This window comes from Myodes glareolus, chromosome 8, assembly GCF_982192425.1.
Source record: "Myodes glareolus chromosome 8, mMyoGla1.1, whole genome shotgun sequence".
Taxonomy (NCBI): domain Eukaryota; kingdom Metazoa; phylum Chordata; class Mammalia; order Rodentia; family Cricetidae; genus Myodes; species Myodes glareolus.
The window spans coordinates 1,829,693-1,847,382 of record NC_142033.1 but is presented as its reverse complement, the minus strand read 5'-3'; positions in this window follow the sequence as shown (position 1 = coordinate 1,847,382).

Here is a 17,690-nt window from a genome sequence, read left to right as displayed (position 1 = left end):
GAGGAACTAAAACAGAATGATTTAAGTGCGGGAGGGAAGAGGGGGGCAAGGGAGGGATTACGGGAAGAGCAACTAAAATTAAGGACCATTTGAGGGATAGTACGTAAATCTAATACAGTAGAAGTTTCTCTCTCTCTCTCTCTCTCTCTCTCTCTCTCTCTGTGTGTGTGTGTGTGTGTGTGTGTGTGTGTGTGTGTGTGTGTGTGTGTGTGTGTATGATCTCAATGAAATTACCAAATAACAGGGGAAACAGAGTCCCAGCTGGACATCTCTTGCCACCAGAGGAAGTTTCCAGTGCCAAAATTGGGTTATATTTAATTGAATTATTGGCTAAAGGAGTCCTGTGGGAACCCCCAAAATCCAGGCTGTTGCCAAGACTATGGGCTGCACTCCACAAACTGACTACAAGGTCCAGTGGCTGAAGATAACACCTATAAACTCACTGAACATGGAGATGAACTGGTGCCTACATGGAGCCTTCACCCACGAGTTAACACCTTTGATACAGGAAGGTACTCTGCACTCTTATGTGACAGCTGCATTCTGTACACACATGTCAGGTCATCACATGTGCTCAAGATTTGTACAACTAAAATGATAGTAAGCTAGGGTAGTGTTTTAGTTAGGGCTTCTATTGCCATGAAGAGATTCCAGGACCAGAGAAACACTTATAAAGGAAAACATGTAATGGGGTGGCTTACATTTTCAAAGGTTATTCCATTTTCATCATGGGGCAGCATGGTGGCATGCAGGCAGACATTGTGCTGGAGAAGGCACTGAGAGAGGAGAAGAAGCTACGTCTTAATCCAGGGGCAACAAGAAGTGAACTAAGACACTGGATGTAGCTTGAGCATATATGAGACCTCAAAGCCCACCCACATAGTGACGCACTTCCTCCAACAAGGCCATTCCTGCTCCAACAAAGACATACCTCCTAATAGGGTCACTCCCTTTAGGGGCCATTTTCTTTCAAACCACCACAGGCAGGGAGCACATCTTTAACCACTCGGGAGGCAGAGGCAGGCAATTGGAACTCTGAATTTGAGGCCAGTCTGATCTACATAGTGAGTTTCAAGCCAACCAGGGCTATATAGCAAGAAGCCAAGGAAAGGAGAGGAGAGAGGAGGGGAGTTTCCAGCACCCAATGGTAGCTCACAGCCATCTTGTAACTCAGTTCCAGGGAATCTGATGTCATTTTCTGTAGTCACCAAGCATGCACACAGTGTGCACATACATACAGACATACACATACCTCTCTCTCTCTCTCATACACACACACACACACACACACACACATGCACACACACAAAATATTTGTACACATAATTCTAAAATAAAAGTAAGCAAATGCAGGCAGTTCTGACAGATAGGATAGAAGTGCAAAGCTAGAGATGGAGACTGGCAAGGAACTTGAAGACTTTGTCCAGTTTTGCAACTTTCAGCAAACAGCAGTTTTAAAAAACAAAAAATGTAGCCGGGCAGTGGTAGCGCACGCCTTTAATCCCAGCACTCAGAAGGCAGAGGCAGGTGGATCTCTGTGAGTTCAAGGACAGCCTGGACTACAGAGCAAGTTTCCAGGACAGGCTCCAAAAGCTACAGAGAAACCTTGCCTCGAAATACAAAAAAAAAAAAAAAAAAAAAAAAAGCCAGGCCCAGACATTGGACGCGAAGATGAGGGAAGTGGTCCCTGTCCTCAGAACCTGGGTAAACGCCCTTAAGAGGGCACATCCCCTGCTCCACCCAGAGCAGCCCTAATTCACACCTGTTACCAGATCACTCCCGAGAGCATTCCGGTTTGGACACCTGCCCATATAGTCACATCACCTAAAAGGCACGGCTCTGGTGATAAGAGATGGCAAGGGACTTTTTCAAAGGCCAGAGTGGTTAGGTCAAAGGTCATGAGATGGGAGTCAGGACAGAGCGGTCAGCCCAGGCACAAGTACTCTCCAGAGTCACCAGGGTTTGTTCTTTTCAAGATATAAGAGTCTGGAGTCGAAGAAAACTACGACAGCAGTAATCACAATTAAGAAGGCGGGGCCAATTAGTGGTGGGAGCTGACTAACAGGTAGAATTCTCCGGGAGGCAAGGCATTTTCAAGCAGATGGTAGGAGAGGGTACTATAAGAAACTACAAATAAAACCTGGGTAATGAGCTTTCTTGGTTCCCCCCAGACCCAACCTGCCCCCTACATTCTCTCCATAAGGTTTCCTAGTTTCCTAGAACTTTGATTCGCGCTCCACTCAGCCAGCCTACAACTCCCAAAGGAATTACGAGATCCCATTAACACTAAGTCTGCCACTGCTAAGACCTCAACCGTGGCAAAGTTTGAGCAGCCAGCTCCTGAGTCCTGGGTGGGTACCCAGTGTCATTCGGCCACGCGGACGTGGAGCCTGTGTTGTCTCCTCTCCACACCCGGATCCCAGTGTGGCATTATTCACTGCTAAAGCATTGTGGCCTTCAACAAGCATAACCTCTAGCTTTTCTTGTGAATTCAAGATTGCAGAGAACAGGGAAAAATGTTTCAGGAAAACCCCATGCTCTTCAGAGAAGAAGTCTTGAATTCTGGGTAGTTTTGGCAGTGATTTTCACTTTCTTTCTAAACGCTTTAGGTACTAAGTGTACACACTGCTAATATCCAGACAGTGAGGTTTTTTGAAGAAATCTTGAATATGCCCATTCTTGTGATATTCTCAAATTTAAAAACTCTTCTAGGAGCCAAGATTACATGCCTTTAATCCCAGGACTCCAACAAACGAGGTTGGGGGAGCTTAAGTATAGTTATATAAACAGCAAGACGCAGGCTGGAGCTCAGGAGAGTTCTTCCCTGGGATGTAAAGTTCATGGGCTCAATCCCAAGCACCAAGGAAAAGAGCCCAAAACTAACACATGCGACCCTTTCTTAAACAGAGCAATGCTCCCAGGCCTAACCTACTCAGTGGAATCTTGGGGTAAACCATGGCCAAGCACAGCTGCTGTTCTCATCAGGGGCAGGGTTACTTCTCTAACAATTCACCCATGCCCAAGGAAAGTGACACCTTCCTGACTCTTAGCTTTGCCTCATGTTATAAATCCTGTTTTTAAAAAGAAGAAGAAGAAGACTATGGGTATCTAGAAGCCCACATCGCTACTAGGCCAGCAGTTCTCAACTTGTGGGTCATGACCTTTTTTGGGGGACTCCTATCAGATATCCTGTATATCAGATACTTACATTACAATTCATAACAGTAACAAAATTACAGTTATGAGGTGGTAACGAAATAATTTTATGGTTGGGGGGTCCCCATAACATGAGGAACTGTATTAAAGGGTCACAGAGTCAGGAAAGTTGAGAACCACTGTACTAGCCAGAGGGCAGGTGGAGGGGCAGAAGTGACTTTCCTCTAAAATGTACGTAGAAGCCTAAGTCTAAGGTCAGTATTAAAACTGCCATCCTGGCTGGGAAGCAGAGCCCATAGGCAAGGATCCTGGTCACTCAGTACAGCCTGGGGACAGAGAATGATTCCCCAAGAAATGTCCTGGTGAAACATTTCCAATAAAGCTCTTTTTCCAAACAAAGCTAGCAAAACAGGAACTTAGGAAAACCCTCCATGCCTGTCATTCCCCCAGGAAAAATGCTTGCTTTAGGAAACTGATTGCCAATTGAACTATGGGTGAAAGCAGAGGCAAGAGACTTCTCATCAATGAGCCAGCCTCATCCTGGGGCCCACTGAGAGAATCCCAATTCAAGGAGGTAACTAGTGTTTAGTTTGCCTCCTGGTACCTTTGCAGTCATAACCAAAGCAGAGAGTACTGCTTGATTTCAGAAGTCAGCTAGCCACCTTACAACATCTTCAGGAAATTCTGCACTCCCTTAGGGCTTGCGAAACCCCCCATATCTTGCAGAGCAAAAGCAAGTTCTCAGTCACCCACCTCTAGTTTGCATAAGTAAAGAAAGTGGAAGCCAGTTATTTTCTGCCTGACCTGAGTCAGCCAACCTCACAAGACTTGTGCGGGAATAAGATAACAACAAAACGCACTCGACCGCAGTGAGAGCTCTTACTCCTGAGATCACTAGGCTAAGCCAGTCTACATAACAAAAATGTCTTAAAATCAACACACAAACTACCACACAATTTCATGACTATTAGCTCTTCAGAGCAAACACCTGCTAATCTTGTCTGTAATACCCTTAATCTTCATTTTTTTAATATGGAAAAATAGTAGCAGCCCCCCCCCCACACACACACACCCTTTTTCCTCTCATTGCCCTGTGAACACAGTATCAATCTTCAGGTAGGGTGAAATAACACACAGTGTTTTATACAAAGCCTTTTTCACTATGGTCACACAGCCATGGTTATCCAGAATTCTAAACTCCCTTTCCACGGTCAATGTCTACCTAACATCACTTTGTCCAGAGTCGTGCTGCTAATGACAGAGTGAAAGTCGCTGAGCCAGTTAAATCTTTCACTGGAAAAGAGCAGAAAGCTAAAAGAGAGGTTTACCTGACACAAGGTCGGCCAGTTCCATGAAGGCAATTGCTAGAAATCAGTTCTTACACTCCCTCTCTGTGGCTTACCCTCTAAGTAATATGAAGAACAAACAGCAAAGAGACAGCTACAGAACAGGAGAAAATGTCTACAACTACATCCCTGACAAACCCAGCAAGTTCACACCCAGCACACAGGAGGAACTCTGAGAGCTTGCCGATGATTTCTCTTCTCACTCATTAAAAAAATGGGCAATAGTTACACACACAAATGGCCAACAGGCACATGAAAGGCCACAACGAGGTACTCCCTCACTCCAAAGACAACAGATATTATATAGAGAAGGGGTAAGGTACAAGGACAACAGCCGTTATGGACAACAACGTGGACAGTCCTCAAAAACAAAGGAAATAAAAATCGAATGGTCATTTGATCTAAGTCCTTCTACAAGACCTACGTCAAAAGGAAATGCAGTGGCTGTCAAGGAGACACCCGCACTCCCACAACTGCTAACTCTTCACAACAAACCAAGAAGTGGAGAAAACCAAAGTGCCCATAACTGAGGAGTGGACAAAGAAAATGTAATATTCGTCATTTAAAGTGGAAGAAAATGACAGTACTCAGTCATTTAAAGAATGAACTCCTAGACTGGGGACGTAGCTCCACTGGGGGAACTGCCTGCCTAGCATGCAAGAACCCCTAGGTATGATCCTTAAGACCACATAAACCAAGTGTGATCTCAGCACCTGGGAGGTAGGCACAGCAGGTCAGAAGTTCAAGGTCATCGTGGACTATGTAGCAAGTTCCAGGAAAGCCTATGTTATCTAGCACACTGTCTGAGAAGGGGGGGAAGAAGGGGAGAGGGGAAAGAGAGGAAGGGAGGAGAGGGGAGTAGAGGGGAGGGAGGGAAGGAAAACCAATCTTGTGATTTGTGAGGGGAATTGAGTACAGAAAGACAAGGGTTGCATAATCTCATACCTATATATGGCATATTCAAAAATTGATCTCAGACACTGAGAATAGAATAGTGAGTACCAGAGTCTAGAGAGCCTGGTTGGGGGAAGGTGGGTCAGGAAGTGTAACAATAAGATAGGAATAAGTGTGGTAATTAAGAATAAGTTGCCTTCTGTATACCTCAAAAGGCTACAAGACAGCCTGTTTTCACTCATAGCAAGAAAACTATTTGAAAACATAGCTATGTTAAACCTAATTTAAATATTATGCATCAAACATCACATGGTTCTCCATCAGTATGTACAAATGTTAGGTTCTCATGTATAAGTTTAAAAATAAAAACCCAATGAGACTCGAAAACGAAGAAGCTCAAAACAGGACTCTCTCAATCAAAGCCCCCGGGGACCAGGGCAGCCATCCTGTCTGGGTGAGCTAAACTGAGAATACCTCCCTACCTCTGCTCCCCTGCACCAGGAGTGTGGCCTCAGGGAAGGCTGAGCTTGTGAAAGAGGTCTGGGTCTGAGTCAGAATGCATAGAGGGTTAGCTGAAGCCCAGAGACTCTTGATTTTTGTTTGAAAGCTTTCAGAGTTTGAAAAAATAAGTCAATAACTAGAACTTCTCAGAGGAAAGCCTTTCACTGTTCAACATGATGTCAGCAGTAAGTTTCACATAGCTATCTTTCATCCTGCTAAGTGTGGTGTTACACACCTTTAGTCCCAGAATTTAAGAGGCAAAGGGGTTCTCTGTGAGTTCCAGGCCAGTCAGGGCAGCACAGTGAGATCTTGTCTCAAAAGAAAACAAAATGGAAGGGAGGGAGGGGAGCGGGGAAGACTTTAAAAACTTGAAGCGTTCCTAGTTTTTATAGTTTGCTGAAGAGATTTTATCTTTAAATCTTAGATGACTGTTGAATTTTATCAAAGGCTATTTATACATCTGCAGTCTTTTTCCTCATTTCTGTTCATGTTGAAAACTATTCTTATAGATGCTTTGTGTAATCCTGCATCCTGGAATAACCCGAATGGACACACGGTGCTTTCCCTCTTTGTGGACGGCTGTGTTCATTCACCATTCGTTCACTAGTTTTTCTCATGTTCACTAAAGGCATCACTGTGTGAATTTTCTCACAAATCTTATCTGGCCTCAAAACTGAGTTGGAAAGTGTACCGTCCAATTCTGTCTTCTAAAGTTTCTGCATGGACGAAGGATACTATTTTTTTTAACAGCTGGTAGAATGAGAGAAATTCTCTGAGCCCATTTTTGTGAAAACATTCTAAGCAGGTCTTCAGTGCTGACACTGTCAGCCGTATATTCAGAAATATTTATTTTCAAATAGTGTTGGAAATCCGTATCATAGATTGATCACCCACCCGAAAGCTGTGACTGCAGCTCTAACAGCTGACCCTCTTCTTCCTCATTCTTTCTCCTACTCCACTGCCACCTTCCCCCTGCCCCCACCTGCCCTACCGCTTCCCAACGCCCAAGAATGCTCCACTACGTACAAGAGCGCCTGTTAGGTATTAGACGGAATACAGACCCCTAAATGCCAGACTCTCTGACCCCACTGAAGTGGTCAGGCTTCTATGTTAAGGCCCTTCTCAGACACAAGTGCTTTCTCTGCACCACTTCTGCTGATCGATACAGAATAGACACACTGTCTCATAGTGCTATGCCCAGCAGCAAGTATGGTGAATATTTGCAATACATCTAATGGAAAAAAATGAATAAATGATTGAACATGATGAGAATCTGGGAGATGGAGCTCAAAAACTACCTAATATTAAAATGGCTTCCCTGATATCAACATGTAGAAGAATGAAAATAGATCCATATCTATTACCATGCACAAAACTCAAGTCCAAATGAATCAAAGACCTCAACATAAAGTCAGCCACACTGAACCTCATAGAAGAGAAAGTGAACATTGGCACAGGAGACCACTTCCTAAATATAACCCCAGCAGCACAGACACTGAGAGAAACAAGAAATGGGACCTCCTGAACTGAAAAGCTTCTGTAAAGCAAAGGACACAGTCAACAAGGCAAAACGACAGCCTACAGAATGGGAAAGGATCTTCACTTCAGGCAGAGGTCTGATCTCCAAAATATACAAAGAACTCAAGAAATTGGTCATCAAAAGAACAAATAATCCAATAAAAAAAATGGAGTACAGACCTAAAACTTTCAACAGAGGAATCTAAAATGGCTGAAAGACACTTAAGGGAATGTTCAACATCCTTAGTAATCAGAGAAATGCAAATCAAAACAACTCTGAGATTCTATCTTACACCTGTAAGAATGGCCAAAATCAAAAATACTAATGACAATTTATGCTGGAGAGGTTGTGGGATAAAGGGAATACTCCTGCATTGCTGGTGGGAGTGCAAGCTGGTACAGCCCCTTTGGATATCAGTGTGGCAATTTCTCAGAAAATTAAGAAACAACCTTCCTCAAGACCCAGCAATATCCAACGGATGCTCAATCGTGCCACAAGGACATGTGCTTGACAATGTTCATAGCAACATTGTTTGTCACAGCCAGAACCTGGAAACAACCTAAATGCCCCTCAACTGAAGAATGGATAAGGAAAATGTGATACATTTACACGATGGAGTACTACGCAGCAGAAAAAAATAATGACATCTTGAAATTTGCAGGCAAATGGATGGAGATAAAAAAAACACATCATTTTGAGATAACCCAGACCCAGAAAGAGAATTGTCAAATGTTCTCACGCATAAGTGGTTTTTAAACATAAGATAAAGAAAACCAGCCTACAAATCACAATCCCAGAGAACCTAGACAACAATGAAGACTCTAAAAGAGACATACATAGATCTAATCTACATGAGAAGAAGAAAAAGACAAAAATCTCCTGAGTAAATTGGGAGCATAGGGACCCTGAGAGAGGGCTGAAGGAGAGGGGAGAGGCGGGAAGGAGACCAGAGAAAAATGTAAAGCTCAATAAAATTCAATTTAAAAAGTGTAAAAAAAATAACTTTCCTGGACATACTCCCACACCACTACAGAAACATTGCCTTTAACTTGGTTCTGTATAATTTCCCACAGTATCTCATCTAATATTCAAAACAACTTACGCTTCAGAGTAAATGTTCTTATGCACACTTTAAGTGAAGAAGCTGCTAAACTTCAGATAATTTAAGGTCCCATTGATAACAAGAAGCAGAGCCAGAACTGCCACCCAGGGCTGACTGACCTCATCCTAGAGTACTTTTTGTGTGCAAAGTCACTGAGTCTCCCACATGCCCCTTGCCAGAGCAACATAGCAACACATTTACCGCCCACCACACACACATAACAGCAGGAAGCCGGTTATCAGATTAACAACCTACTTGCTCCCCTAGCAGAGCGATAGAAGCTTAGCTGAGCCTTCTGTAGAAGCTAAGGACACAGGGATGCCGCTGGCCTTGGAGTAGTGAAGTCATCTTGTGTATTAGGGGGAAACCACGTGCCTATTCTTTGTTAACAATGTCATCACCGAATAACGGGAGAATCAGGATTGGGAGCCTGGCAGATATGGGTTGAGTCCTAACAGGTTTGTGCCCTGAACACTCAGTCTCTCGGGTCTGTAAGATGGAGTCTGGTTTAAAGTAATCTTCCCATTTATAGAGCTCACCCTAGAGCCAGCACTCAACAGTCGTCTGAAACAAGAGTTCTCCTTTCTGTCAACTTGATGTGGCAGCCATTACTGGCCTACTAATGGGAGGAGTGGTCCAAGCTGAGGTATCCCTGTGTCATTGGCCCCCACAGATAGAAAGGTACTGAGGGCTTTTTACAATCCCGCTTTTCCCTCTTGTTCCTCAAAAGCAAAGCAAATCTGTGATCTTCAGAACGGATAGTTTTGCTTTGATATAGAAATACTGGGTCTCACTCCTCTTTTCCTTGCTCCCCTTCCCAAAATTCTTACTTGCCTGTCTCTTTGTGCACAAATCACACGACTGTCATAAAGAAAGAAGGAGCTCGTAGCCAACCTAGGAAGCAAATCAAATGGGTGGATTCACCTCTCTCCATAAGCAAGACAGGCTGGTCAGAATCGTGACGCACCCACCCGTTTATAAGGGCCAGATGCGGAGCATGTCTGAATTGCTTTAAATTGCTACTTCTTCAAGGTATGCTAGTGGCAGGGAAGAGAACAGCCAACATCCATATACATTTATACATTTACCAGGAAACAGCTTTATATTGTATTCCAATCAGGATTTACCACAAGCCAGAAGCACCACACCTAAGGAGTGGGCCAAACCCAGTCCATTGTCAACAGAGAAAAGTCTATCTCAAACATGAAAGATTTTAAATCAAAATGAATGTTAGAGGAGCAGAATTCTTGGCACTGTTGTGAGACTAGCGCTGTCTCCGGCAATGGAGAGTGGGTGGTGGTTGTTCAGGGGCCAGGGCTCCCGGGTGCCTTAGAAGAAGGGCACTGAGGGCTTGTGGGGTGTAAGGAGGAGGAGATTTTATGGCCTACAACTGCTCCATGTGTAGTTCTCTGGAAATTACTGTAGCCTCTGATCACGGCGCCCATCCCAAAGTTGACACACAAGGCGACAGTCTTACTTCATGGCGTGAGTTGTTCCTAGGGCCACAGCAAAGGTCTTCTCTTAATAATCTGACCCCAGAGGCCTGTGTGAATCCTCGTACCCAGGTGACACGTTCCTAGTGTTTGGAGTCTGTGTGGATCTTTGTACCCTGGTGACACGTTCCTAGTGTTTAGAGTCTGCGTGGAAATCGTACCCAGGTGACACATACCTAGTGTTTAGAGTCTGTGTGGATCCTCGTACCCAGGTGACACGTTCCTAGTGTTTAGAGTCTGCGTGGATCCTCATACCCAGTTGACACGTTCCTAGTGTTTAGAGTCTGCATGGATTCTCGTACCCAGGTAACACGTTCCTAGTGTTTGGAATCTGCGTGGATCCTCATACCCAGGTGATATGTTCCTAGTGTTTAGAGTCTGCGTGGATCCTCGTACCCAGGTGACACGTACCTAGTGTTTAGAGTCTGCGTGGATCCTCATACCCAGGTGACACGTTCCTAGTGTTTAGAGACAGTACCCTTCAGGGCATTGGAAGGTCCACACTGTTAGAAGATTTCGATGTCAGCCTGTCACTTACTGTCTTCATGTCAAAAGGTCATTACGTGTCTCTGCTCAGAAATTGCTGGACACAGGCCCTTTCTAGGAGTCCCTGAAGCTCTAAGAGACTCTAGGCAGTGTCCAGATGAGATCTGCCTAATCACCAAAGTGTAAAGGACACAAGAGCTCCTAGTGTGTTAACTTATATGGTGCTGTATTTGAACGCCCGCTGTAGCACTCACTCTGTGACTGAGCAAGACATCGAACATCCCTAATCCTCAACCTTCTCACCTGAAAAATGGGCAAAGTGATATATGTGTACTCTTCATAAATGTTAGCTCCTTCCCTTCATCTCATGCCATCAGCTCCTTTTCTTCCGTTGGGTCCTTTATTTTGTCCAACATATATCTTGTCTCCTGTTGCTGAACTATCAGGAAGCTCAAAGTCCCATCTTGTGAAAAGAGCTTGCAACACAGGGCTCTTGCACTCCAGAGAGGGAGAATCAGGCAGTAATAAGAGCCCTGATCACTCAATCATGTAGTGATTACTCCCTCAGGTCTCCTGCTACGTGCAAAGAACAAAGGAGATGAAGGCGTCTCCTCCATGACCAGCATTCTAATGAGAGACACAGTACAAAGGGGCTCACAATAGAGTTTAGAGATGGTTCAGGTCATCTCCAAAATCCACATTCACGAGTTACTGTACTGGCGCACACCTGTGATCCAGTGCTCAGAAGGTAGAGACAAGTGGACCCTGGAGCTCACTGCTTAGTCAGCCTAGCCCTAACCAGTGAGCCCCAAGGTTTAGTGAGGCTGTCTCAAAAAATAAGATGGAAGACCCCCTAAGAAATGACACCTGAAATTGTCCCCTGGCCTTCATACACAGGGAAAAATAAGGTCTATGTAGCTCTCCACCATGCCTGTGACCATCTTATGGTTTATAGAAAGCCATGCTGCTACTGATATTGGTGGCCAATTCTAGAAGTATAATTCTGTCTATAAAACATGTTTGTTAATACTTTTCCGATGTGTGTATATGTGTGCATATTCATAACATGAGGACTTGTGTGGCGGAAGGCTGACACTGGTCTGTCTTCTTCAATTGTTCCTCCACCCGGTTTGGTTTGTTTTAGACAAGGGTCTCACTAAACATGGCGCTTACTGTTTCAGCTGGGAGGGCCAGACACCGAGGCCCCTGGGACCTCTCTGTCCCCAGAGTTCCAGGCCTGTGACACCACACCTAATTGTTTATGTGGGTGCTGGGAATCTGAACTCAGGTCTCCACCTTACACAGCGAGGTCTTTACTAACCGAGCCATCTCCCTGGGCTCCTACTACAAATATGCATTACCTGTATAATGAAAAAAACCTTAAGAGCTTGACAGTGAGGAAAGGAGAAAATTATTAGCTTCAAGGAAAACATGGTTGGAGCTTCTACAGGGTGAGGCCCATCTGAGTGTGTTTACAGGGGAAGGGAAGAGGAAACACCTGATGGTAAGGAAGTGGGGGAATCCGGGGATGAAGCCCAGGGGCATGAGGTGAAGATGGTGGGGTGGGGGGAATGGGACCTGGTCACCAACACAAACCACCTGCCACTAGTTCCACCAATAGCAGGGAGGGGGAGAAAGGTTTCCAGTAGCTGCTTTGTGGATTCAGGAATTAGCAACAAGGCAAAGGACAACAGGAAGGATCCAGGGGCCACTGAGGAGCAGGACCTAAGATTGTTGCCAGTAAATGTGTTAGCTGCAGTACCGAGCCTAGCTAGGTCCACCCACTCAGTGTTGGTTAAAGGCAGAGTCTGGAGTCTGGATGCCTGGGATTCAACCTGATTTCTAATTCCGAAAGAACTTGTACAGGTTTTATTTATTTACTTTTGCAAACACGTTTTGAGAATACCCTTCCCTAGCTGGGTGTAGAAGGTACATCGTTAAATGTTTTACAGGCTCCACGGTGAACAAAATACGAAATTTACAAGGATAGCTAGCGTCTGACTCTACACTTTTACAACCACTCTCTCACCTGAGTGCCACCCTCCAATCCAGTGGAGGTGGAGAAAATTAAAGTAACAGACCCAAGCCCATCGTCGCGGAGCTGACTGTTTAAAATACTGTAACATTTAAATATTCACTTAAAGTATACGCTCAAAGAATGATAGGTCTTGGGCATGCCACACCTAGACCAGCAGGTTTCCTCACATGAACCTACCCACCTACACAGGAGTATCCACATGGGCTCCTTCCATTACTCCTGAAAGACTGGCTACCCTACCACAGAATAAATAAATCTATGCCTAATATATTCTCAGTCTACTCTACCTTTCCCTAGGTCTCAAGCTCCTTTTCTTATTCTTCCTAAAAATGTGCCTATATCTGTAGGCAAAGCCTGGCATAGTGGAAGTCCTGCCCAGGGCAGTCTGCTCATTGGTGATGCAGCAATCACTCAGGTCTCAGGAGCATCTCCCGCCCGACTCTCTCTGGAAGCTTCCTCACCACGCCTACCACACTTCGCTGGGGGAGAACAAGGACGGTCTGTGCTGAAAAACACAACTGAAAACAAAAGTTCAAACACTAGCTTTCCGGAGGAGCAACGGGGCCACCTGACCTGGCCACGCGCAGCAAACAGAAGCGAGGGGCGGGGCCTGAGGAGGCGGGGCCGACGAGGGGCGGGGCCGCGCGGGGTTCACGGGAAGGGGGCGGGGCCCTGCGGCAGCTGCGCCTGCCGGCCTTTTGATTGAAAGCTGGTGACCGGCCCCCTCGCTTCGAGCTCGCCTACGTTGCTGCCATCGACCTGGCAAATATTTACCTTGGGATCCGAGCGACTGAAAATATTTAGCCGAAGCCAGATGCGTCGCGTGTCTGTCCCTGAAATATTAGCCAAAGGAGTGATTTAGGAAAATCAAATGGCGGGCGGGGCGCCTTCCTGGCGGAGCTGTTGACTTTGCGCCAGCGCCGGTGGAGCAGCCGGTGCTGCGAACGATCCCGGAGAATGCCGACAGCTGGGACGCAGGCCAGACCCGCGGCGGGAAAGGGTCTGTTTTGGTTTGGGGCGGATTGTTTTACATAAATCAGAGATGTGGAAATATACATCTTCCTTAAAGGCTCTTAGAGACACTCTCAGAACAATTAGCCGTGGTGCAGGCACCGCGGCGTGGGTTTGTCTTTCTCCAGTGGAGAAAGAATTCTTGCAAACTGACGAGTCCCTTCCTGCAGACCTGCCACTGTGCGGCCCTGCCCCGCGCTGGCTAGCTGGGCTCAAAGCTCTGTTTACAGTGGAGAACTACAGGTGAGGGCCGCGGGTCTCTGCTACCGCCCATTCTGTTTTGTTTGTCTGTAAAGGTGAGCTTTTCATTGATCGACTGTCATGGGCCACAGGGTTGAGACAAGCTGCTTGTCAGGGAAGACTAAGAACAAGCACAACTCCATAAACCTTTAACCGAAGAACCCCAAAGGGAAATACACCGTTTGATGACTTTCTTCGAACATAAAGAAAACACAAGGCATGAGCAAAAACAAACAATTCCTCCCTGTAAAAAGTAAATAAATAAAAGACATATTAGGGGTGTGGCCTCAAGGGAGGGTGCCACTCTGACTAGGACAGAGACTCATGGGACGCAAACTGAGCAGCTGATCTCCACTAGAGAGAATTCCCCAGTCCTAGTTAAGGTTCTTTATAAACTGTAATCTGTGCCTAGTCTTCTTCTACGTAATGATAACTGTGAAAGAAGCCCCTGACATTTTTGTTCTGTATGTTAGGGATAAAACCCAGGTTCCCATGCATCTCAAATAACCATGAATACTGCCACTGTATTATATATAATGTATTTTGCATTATACATATATTACATATAAACCTCAGCTCCTGATTGGTTTATTGGGTTTTGTTATTGTTTTTGTTTTGCTTTACTTTTTAAAAACCATTTATTTAGTTAGTTATTGGGTATGTATGTATATCAGGAGACAACTTTGTTTTTGTTTCGAGACAGAGTTTCTCTGTGTTATCACCCTGGCTGTCCTGGAACTCACTTTGTAAACCTGGCTGGCCTCAAACTTACAGAGATTCACCTGCCTCTGCCTCCTGAGTTCTGGGATTAAAGGTGTGCGCCACCACCAGAAGACAGTGTTTGGGAGTCAGTTTTCTCCTTCCGTATTGTGGTTTCTGAGAATCCAACTCAGGAACTTAGGGTGAGGAGCAAGCCCCTTACATCCTGAACCATCTGGCTCACCTGCTTGTCTCTTCCCAACACTTGGTTCCTAGCGCTAACAAGCCCTGTAATACGAAATTAGAGTTACCAAAATGGATTTCCAGCTCCTCAGTCGCTTTCCATAAAATCATCTTTTAGCTCCTGCCTCACCTTTAAACACACATCCTGTGCAAAACGACCTTTCACTGAGATTGCTGCCTCACTACTAACTGGCCTTCTAGGCCCTGAGATCTGTGCTGTCAGTCTTCCTGGAACCCAAGCAAGAGGTAGAGGACTCCAGGTCTGGGCATCTCCACCCACTGGGGAGCTGAGAAGGCTTCTTCCCCTTGTCTGTAGAATAAGGTTGTTGGTGGTATGATGGCTATCTTGGTATCCTGTCTGTGGCTTTCTCTTGTAACACTTGCTGCAGTCCCAATGGCTGCCACCTGCTGGGGCACCACACATTCCTACCTCCGCCTTCTGCTTTTTTCAGAATTCCTCTAAAGACTCAGATATAGTGCCAACTCCCAGAGGAAGCTTTCTTGGTTTTCTTGGTACTGGCATTTATTCAGCTAAGGAACTGCGTGGCCAACTGGTCTGATCCCCTTTGATCAGTAGGCCATATTTAGGTGATATACCATAAGGTATTCTGTGTGTGTGTGTGTGTGTATGTGTGTGTGTGTGTGTGTGTGTGTGTGTGTAAGGGGTGTTTAAGCTCTGTTTTGTTTTGTTATATCACCCAGGCTAGTCTTTAAATCCTTCTGCCTCACCATCCTAAGTTCTGGGGTTACAGGCACGCACTGTACTCACTAGGGATGGCATATGTTAAGAACGAGGTAGGATCAGCAGCTTTGAATGGCTGTCTACACCAGGTTTCTGTCTCCTCACTTGAAATTCTTTGTTCTGCCTGCTGCCATAAATAACCTCACAAATGAATTCTTTAAAAAAAAAAAGTGATGAAACCCTAAAATGTTAAAAAAAAAAAAAAAGTTGGATTCATTTATCAATTTAAAGTGATGTGTATACCTTCTTAAGCCTGGATTGTGTTGCGGAGGGCCTTGGACTTCCCACAGAGCAGGGTACCTTGCCCTCTCTTAGGACTGGAGGGGGGTGGGGAGGAGAGTGTGTGGGGGAGCCGGAGGGAAGTGGGAGGAGGGGAGAAAGTGGAAATTTTGATTGATATTATTTATAAAGTAATAAGAAAGAAATTTAAAAAAATAAAGTGATGTGTAAATAAATTTAATGTCAGCGATCAAGTATTACATTGAGATATCTCAAGCATTTTAGTATGTAAATGCCTACAAGAACAACATGCCCTTAGGAACAGAGCCATTGAAAATGAACAAAGGCAGTCAGTGACCTGCATGCATTGTGGAGTCAGATCTACAGTCCTGGGAAGACACTGTCTGTGTGTCAGAAAAAAAACAATTGGCTGTGGATGCAGATTGTATCAAATGCTCACGCTGGCTAGAGAAAAGGTAACAGCCTCAGAAGAGAAGACCCGGAAGAATTCTTTAAAGGTCTGTTTATTTTATATGTATATGTGTGTGCCTGACTGTATATCTGTGCACCACTTTGTACAGGTGCCCTCAGGGACCAAAAGAGGGCATCAGATCCCCTGGACCTAAAGTGGTCGGGAGCTGCCCATTGTGGGTGCTGGGAGCAGAGCCTGGGTCCTCTGCAAGGGCAGCAGTGCCTTTAGCCCCTAAGCCACTTTCAGCCTAGGATGAATGTTTTAAAGCTTCCCTTCTTCCCTCCTGTTTGATCCAAAAGTAGTGCAGAATCATATAGAATTCAAACATTGTAAAATTCATAATTCATACTGCAAAACTCCCCCCAGTTCCATTGTGCTTTACCATGTCCTCAGATCAAATGTTTTGGTACACACCATGCGTGGTTCTCTGTGTGCACCTGTATGCCCTAGCATTATTGGTGTAATCATTGACTTTTATCAGAATGAGGCCATTCTGTCTCTGCCGCTATTCAGCTTGCTGGATGTCAAGTTATACAACTAGAGTATTCGTCCACAAGTCCTGCCTTCAGCAGCCCCAGCATCTGGGCTCTGCTACCCACCCCAGTGCATCGGTTAAATCAAAGAAAGGTAAAAAAAAAAACAGAAAGGGGAAATTTAATCACCATCCACTAGGAAGAGGGACAGATAAAGGGGCCCAGGACCCCTGAGTCTATCTTTAGGGTACCAATAGGAATTTTCGGTTTAAACAAAAACTAGCATCGGGAAGAAGAGGTATACATGATTAAGCAGTCCTGGCGAAGGCATGATTCTGCTCATCATTGTCCAGACTCTAGTCACGCAGAGCTGCCAGGAAGAAATTGCTAGTGAGCCAGTCGAGGCATATCTATCTCTCTTCCACAAATAACCGTTCTCATCTTGGGGGTAGCCTATCCTGCCTGTCAGGCTTTGCTGGTCTGTGCTCCGGGGTGACCATAGGTTGAACATAATGACTCTTAGGGCATTGGGTCTTAAAGAGTGAAGATCTAGATCGGGGATCACTGGGTTTTTAGACACTCCACTTTATCACGCTAATGCAGAGTCGGTCAGGAGTCTGACCCACAGTCATGGAAACAGGCACGAAATGAAGTCTTGGGTGTCAGACTTCCTTCTAGCTTCTCATTGTCTCAGGAGCCCAAGTATGGAGTGCTTTCTTTTGTTTTTTGTTTTTTGGTTTTTTTTTTAATTAGCAAAAGCGGCTTCTAAGTGTATGCCCCAGTAGCTGGACGTCTGCTGACTCTCCTGAGCTCTTACCTAGACTCCACTGCTTTCAACGCTTTTGGGACGGGGGAAATGGCTCAGCAGTTAAGAACTTTCCATGACTGCATGAGGGCCAGAGTATGAATGAATCCTCAGGAGCCCACTTAAACTTCAGGTAGGGTAGGCAGACTGGTCTGCCTGCAATTCTAGCCCCAGAAGGCAGAGCTAGAAGATCACCCAAGCAAGGCTCGCCCCAGGAGGGTCCCTTGAATTTGGCTGTGATTCCTTCTAAT